The sequence below is a fragment of the Lygodium microphyllum genome, chromosome 9 (genome assembly GCF_053477565.2).
Source record: "Lygodium microphyllum isolate KBCC chromosome 9, Lygodium_microphyllum_v1.1.10, whole genome shotgun sequence".
Taxonomy (NCBI): domain Eukaryota; kingdom Viridiplantae; phylum Streptophyta; class Polypodiopsida; order Schizaeales; family Lygodiaceae; genus Lygodium; species Lygodium microphyllum.
The window spans coordinates 59,010,695-59,018,524 of record NC_141143.1 but is presented as its reverse complement, the minus strand read 5'-3'; positions in this window follow the sequence as shown (position 1 = coordinate 59,018,524).

The window sequence follows — 7,830 nt, the reverse complement described above, 5'->3', positions numbered from 1 at the left end:
TTCATATAAGAAGTCTGGCATTACACGCATGGGTAAGTCTTTGGCTCTTTTTCATTCAGATATTTGTGGATCTATGCCATGTTAGTTGTTAGGTGAACTGAAGCATTTCGTTACTTTTATTGATGATGATTACTCACATAAGGTCTTAACATATCCCATAAAGAAAAAATTGAAAGTATTGACTATGTTTTAGCATTTGGCTTGCTCTTGTTGAGAACCAATATGGGCATAGATGGAAATGCCTAGGTTTTGACAATGGGGGTGAGTTTAAAGTCTTTGAGTAGTTTTGTGATGAGAAGGGTACTAAGTATTAGTTCACTATCCCGTATAACCAACCCTAGAATGGTATGGTTGAGTGCATGACTAGGACCATTTAGGAGAGAGTACGTAGTATGCTTAGGTAGGTAGGCTTACTGCAACATTTCTAGGTTGAGGCAATTACCACTGCCATACATTTTAATTTATTAATTTGCATGTATTGTTATTGCCCATCAAGTTGTAGAGGAGGTATGGTCTAGAAAACCTCCATTATATACTCATTTGCATATCTTTGGTTGCGAGGCTTTCTATCATATTCCCAAGGACAAGTATAATAAGCTAGATCCTAAGTCAATGAAACACATCTTCCTTGGTTTGGGGATGTACATGAGATGGGCTATCACTTATGGGATCCGTAGGCTCAAAAGGTCATTTGTAGCCATAATGTTGTTTTTCATAAAGAGAAAATGCATAAGCAACTTGAGTAGGTAATTGAGATACACAGGGTGACATTTCAAGAGGAGCCTCTTACTCTTATACAGCCAGCTAGACAACTTACATGATGATGTTAATCAGGATGTACAAGCCCCATAGTCTACTTTGAGACGTTCTACTAGAAATAGATTTCCCCCTAAGCTATTTGAGCCCTCTATGGACTATGTTATGGTGATAGATGCTGGTGAGTCTCTTAATTATAATGTGGTTATGTATAGGGGTGGTAGTCACTCTTGGAAGAAGGCCATATAGTTAAAGTATGACTCATTGTAGAAAAATCATATGTGGGATTTGGTTCCTTTGCCTAATGAAAAGCATGCTTTGCTATACAAGTGGGTGTATAAGTTGAAGGGAGTACCCCTAGACACCCAAGCTAGCATATAAGGCTACATCAGTTACTAAGGGTTTTAAGTAAGATCATGGTATTGATTTTGATAAAGTCTTCTCTCATGTAGTCAAGATAACTATCCTACGATTGGTTTTGGCATTGCACAATTAGATTTGGATCTTTATCAAATGACTTTCTTGCATGTGACTTGCATGATGGCCTAAGGGCTTCAAGGAAAAGGGCAAGGAATACCTAGTGTGCAAGTTGAGAAAGAGCCTTTATGGCCTTAAATAGGCACCTAGTTTTACGCTTTCATGTATTCACAGGGATATACTCACAATGAGATGGATCCGTATTTATACACGAAGTAGAACAATGATGGTAGCCTTATGATTTTGGTACTTTATGTAGATTATATGTTCATTGCTAGGAGTGCTCATGATGAGCTAGATGCCTTGAAAAGTTAGCTCAAGAAGAGCATTGAGATGAAGGACATGGGACATGCCTCACATATTCTTGGAATGTGCATCACATGTGATCGCTCTAAGGGGTACATCTAGAAGGTCCTTGAGCAATTTCATATGTAGGGTGTTAAGCCTATTGGATGTCCTTTGCCTTCTCATGTGAAGGTTAGTTAGGCAGCCAATTATTTGCAGTTTGATGAGCAAAAGGCCGAGATGGCCAAGAACCCTTATCCATTTACAGTGTGGATAGTTTAATGTATACTATGATAGCTACTCATCCTGACATAGCATTTTTAGTGGGAGTTGTGGTACTCTATATGGCTACACCTAGGAGGTGGCATTGGGATGCCATGAAGAGATATCATGAGGTACCTTAAGGGCAATGCAGATATGTGTATATGTTATGGTGGCTAGGATACATTAACTCTGATTATGCAAGACATGTAGATAGTAGGAAGTCTACCTTTGGCTATGTCTTCACCTTTGTTGGAGGTATTGTTTATTGGATCTCCAAGGTGTAGAAGTGCATGGCCCTATCCACTATAGAGATAGAGTATGTTATAGCCACTGAGGCTTGCAAGGAGGCTCTTTGGTAGGTTTTCTAGTGGCAAACATTGGTATTACTTATGTGGTCCCTACACTACATTCGAATTCTATGAGTGCTATTCACTAAGCCAAGAATCCGGTCTTCCATGCAAAAACAAAGCACATTGAGATGCGTTATCACTTTGTCAAAGAGGTCATTGAGGACAAGTTCATTGAGCTTGTTAAGACCTCAACCGACCAAAATCATGTAGATCTGCGCATTAGAAGTGTCTCAATGGAGTGTTTTGCCTTTCTTAGGAAGATAATGGGCATTGGATGAGATGATATCTATTCCTCATCATATTGTACTTTTATGTACATTTGTACTTTTTTTTTTTCACTCCTCACTCGAAGCACATTCGCCTTACAATGGGAGGTTGTTGGGGGTAAAAGCGCATGTGACTATACCACGTGTGTTTGCTACACTTATAGTACTTGCACACTTGTACATTGTAGGTGGCGGGCACTCATTATTGTCACTTCATTCTTTATTTTTTCAGTGACTAATAAATAAGGGAAGGTTGATCACACATTGTGACTATCAGAGTTCTCACATCTTAGGTCTCTCTCTCTCTCTTACTCTCTTGCTCCATCCTCCATAGCTTGCATCTCCCTTGGGTTTGCTTGATCATGCTTCCACTCAAGCTTCTCCCTTCAATAATCTCTATTTGGGCATACTTTATGATCCTCTGCTACCTTATTCTCTCCTTTCATATTGCTCCACCATTCCAGCTCTCCTACTTGCCTCCACAATCCCCCCTTCACCTTCAATATGGACTAATATCTCCCCTAGCTACTCTCTTGTCTATGCCGTTAGTTGTAACTCCATTGCTTTCAATCTTACCTCCACTGCTCCCCTACTCTCGCTTTTGGCCTATCTTTACATCCTCCTAATTCTATGCACTCAAATTCTTGTATAACCTTATGGTCACTCCACCATTTCCCCTTCACCTTCAATATACATGCTCCTAGCAATGCTTTCTCCCCTACCACTATTTTGTCTATGTTGATAATCTTAACTCCATTCACTACACTATTCTCCATTGCTCCCCTTCTCTCATCTTTTCGGCTAATCTCTAATATACAATTGAGATCATGGTTCTCATCCACTTATTTTGTATGGATTTAGGTTTTGGACTTCATGTCTATTCATACTGTGACATGCTATTATTATTGTTACAAGCTTTATAAACTTGCGCTACTTATTAATCTAAAAGAGTTTTTTGCCAATACTCCTCCCTGGTGGTGGCTGTTGAGACTTTTGCTAGTTCATGGTGTGTTCTCTTCTACTTCCCCCCTCCCTTGTATTAATTTTTTTTAAAAAAATTCATAGAGCAAAGGCTTATTCTCTTTTATGTTAATGCTCTTTGGTAACACACATACAAGGTGTGCACTGGTAGTATGATGGATCACAATAGTATTATTATTAAAGAAAGATCGGCTTTTACATTCTTTAATAGAGCAAGGAATGTTAAAGAATTATTTAATCATTGTGACAACAATGTATTCTCTAAATATTACATATATTTTTAGGTACATAGAAGGATTTTTTCCATTAAAAATGGTAATACACAAATCTATGTAAGAGAATAAATGTATTTGTGCTTGACATTAGTTGTGGCTAATTCATGCCTTGATATAACAAGATTATGATTCTACAAATTCCAATGACTTTTATTGCCTAGCAAAAATTTATTCAGCCTATCATTTTCTATCTTAATGATAATTATTCTCCAACTAAGAATAGTTTTAATGTAGTCATGCAATGCTATTAGCTGAGTGTATCTCTCTAATATGGGGCCCAACATAGATACTTTTGCCCTTGTTCTAATAGCCCTTCTCTTGCTACATTCTAGTAACTACCTAACCTTCTTCATTGATGTCTATTTAAAGACATGCATACATACTCTATTTTCAATGAGGAACTTTACCATTACTGTCTTTGCTAGCCCCTTGTGCACTCTTTCCTATGTGAGAATGAGCCCTATCATGCCACTTCAAAATTTTTTAAAAAAACATTAACAATTGCCAAATATCCTTGTCTTTCCTTAGGGATCAAAGCAAGGTGACATATGCTTGTTTGAGTGACAAGGACAACAATTCATGGCTATTGTTGATGCTTGTGACACATTTTAGATTGCATAGTTGTTACTAACTATCTATCTATTTCGTTTGCATGTATTAGATAGTCCCTATCTCTTACAAGCTATTATTATACTTGTATTGTTATGATTTTGGCATCATTTTAGTGTAATATTGGTAATCTTATAACCTTTCCTTTCTATTAATTTCTATTAACATTGTGACTTCAAGCATCGAGGAAACATTTTGTTTAAGTAGTACTAAATGGGTTTGATTTGTGGTAGTAACGCACATGTGCACACATACATAGAACATAGAAAATACCAGTAGTATTAAATGGTTTTAATTTATGGTAGTAACACACATGTGCACATAGAACATAAAAAATACAAGAAGAGGAAAAAGGGAAAGAATCATTGTCTCTGTATTATTAGAAGGTTTTGGGAGTGCCGCCGCATGGTAGCCTCTCATCACCCTCCAACACCTATTTTTTTTCTTTTAAACATTTTTTCCCACTTTTTCCCCCCTCTTCTTGATTGTAAATGCCCCGAACAACGTAGTATGCTTAACAATTATGATATTCGCTTGTTTTCAAGATTTAATATAAAAGAGAATGAACACTTAAAGCTGAAAATGAAAATTACTCACAAAATTACAGCCATGAAAATGTAAAAGTAATGGAGACAAGATTGAGGGTTGAAAATGGGCAACCCCCCCCCCCCCCCCCCCCCCCCCCCCTCGCCCCCCCCCCTTGAAGGAATGTATTTTTGCTCAACCCAAGTCCCTTAGGGAAGAGCTCAGTTACAATCAACCTGAGAGTGAGAAGAAGTAATTCTCACTCTCACAAGATCATGCAAAGATGTACAAACACACATGCATTATCTATTATGCAATGATAAGAACTGATTTCTTTACAATATGAGAGAAGAAAAAGGGGAAATCAACCTTTCTCCATCGTTGATCAACAGCACATGGATAGGGCTTGCTTCTTGTTGCTAAAATGGAAGAAAGAGCTCGAGAAGGAGGTGCTGTAATGAATTTATAGGCTTGCTGTCCTGTAAAACAACAGTGATGATAGAAGAGGGAATATGGAGGAATTTGATAATGGAGAAGTAGGGAATGATGATGGGGATGGATGGGGCCACTTTCTAGCTATCTGTGGGTGTTGTACATGAGTTTACAACAAAGAAAAATGATGTTGAATGAAGAAAAACGAGCTCTTATTTATAGGAGAGGGGAGAGCTAGTACAAAAGGGGAAAGTGGAGTAGCACAAGACAAGTGTCCAGCCACATGTCATGAGACGTGACAAGTGGTGGGACACTTGGAAACTTGTGTGACAAGTGTCTTGACACTTGTCTCTTCTCTATGGCCTTCCTTTTTGGGTTGAATACTGTCAAGAATAGAAACAACCAAATTTAGTAAGCACAGTCAGAGTACAGAACTTACTATTTTTAGAATGATATCCCTATTTTTTAGGACTAGCATTTTTAGGCTAATTCGAGGCTCCTAAAATTTAGGGATCTCCTAAAATTTAGGGACCCCCCAATATGGGTGTCATATGAAAGCTTTTTTCGTGTACATTGCAAAAATGGTATCCGAATCTTCATGTGACTTTCCTATGCAAAGAAATGTGCATTTCAAGCTTTCAGCCCACACATGCACATTATACAAGCATTTCATGATCATGCCATCTTGTTGATTGTAACTGTTTGTTCTGGTGGATCTAGCCCACACTTCAAGGCATCAATCCTTTCTGTGTGCGAGTCTAACCCTGATATGCGTGAGTTCTAGTCAAAGGCACCCAATCGGGCCATATAGGTGGAAGTGTGAACTATCTTTTCTCTAACCCACCATGTGGGTCCACCATAACCTGTGACCACTCATCAGTGGGCCAGCTCCAATGCACTTTTCTTTATATCTAATTAGTGCAAAGGAAATAAATTTAATAAATCATTATATAGACAAATTAATGAAAAATGATACAAATTCTGTTTCTATAGAGTTATGACATTGATAAGCAAGGAGGCTCCCTCCCCCTCCCCCCCCCTCTTTCTCTCTCTCTCTCTCCTTGAGATAATATTATTATAATTGAATATTATTACATAAATTATACTTTACTGTTAATTAGTGCGTATATTTATAATTGATACTTATGTTATGTATTAATACTTCATTATTTTGTATGATTATTATTAATATATTTTTATATTAATTATACATATAATATACATATTATAATTATTAATACTTATATAATAATAAACATGTATAAATACAATAATAATGATCTATAGGATCACATTTAATATTTACAATAATGATAATGATGATAGTGATAATGATACATATGATATAACTATATGATAATTAAATAATATACACATTCATTATAGTTATTAATATGTTAAAGTAATTGGTTACGTATTAATCATTAACAATTAAATATTATTATGTTGTACTTAATTTATAGTTACTATGTATAGTTATAGTTAGTATCTATATTATGTGTGAATACTTAATATACATTTAAGCATATAATAATTAAATATACACTTTAAAAATATAATTATATGGATTATTATATTTAATATGTATGATGATGATGATACACATGATATAATTTTATGCTAATTCAATAATATGAGTTCTAATTATAGGTTTTAATATATTAATATAATTGATTACATATTAATAATTAACTATCAATACATTAATTAATTGTTAACAATAAAAGATGTATAATTCATATATATAGAATAATTAAATAGGTTAATGTATATACATATTATGTATCATTTATATATGTTAATATATAACTATAATTATACATAATAATAATAATTAGTTAAAATAGTAATACATGAATAACTATAGATTATCCTTCATGCATTATTTGAATTAATTATAATTATAATACCTATATTATAATTATTAATATTTAATGTAATTGATTAATACATCAATTAAATATTAATAAAAGTGATGTATAATTGTATAGTTTATGGATTGCCAAACTTATATAAGATTGTAGGCCTAATGTGAATAGAAATCGCCATTAAATGTGTTTGTCTTTGAGAAACTTTGAGAAATGGTTGTAAGGGTTCTTTGGATATATAGTTTAGACTTGATATTGTTGATGTTGGTCTTCCACTCCCTAAATATTAGAGAGTGCCACATTCCCATATATTGCATGCTTGTGCATTCAACATTGTATTAAACTAAGTTGCCAAAGCTTTCAGAGTTAGGATTATGTTCCTCATATCAACCTCCCATTAATCCTCTTGCCACATGAAATGTGCTTTTCAACACTAGTGCGAAGCACCGTGAGAATCTAGGTGCAAAGTGCCTAGTATGATTATACAGATGAATTATGCCATTACATATTATATGTAATCTATTTGCAAGGTGTAACAATGTTTGGTTAGAGCTTTGTAACCTTTATTTATGCCCAAAGCAATGGTATGTTTGCAAGGTAGTGTCTAAATATGGTGAATCTCAAGTTTGGCCATTTGGCACTTCGGTTTGACCATTCTTCACTTACAAGGTAGTGCATCTTTGTATGTGTCTATTCCTAGATTGTAAATACGATCATAAAAGATGTATGTGAGAGCTAACTT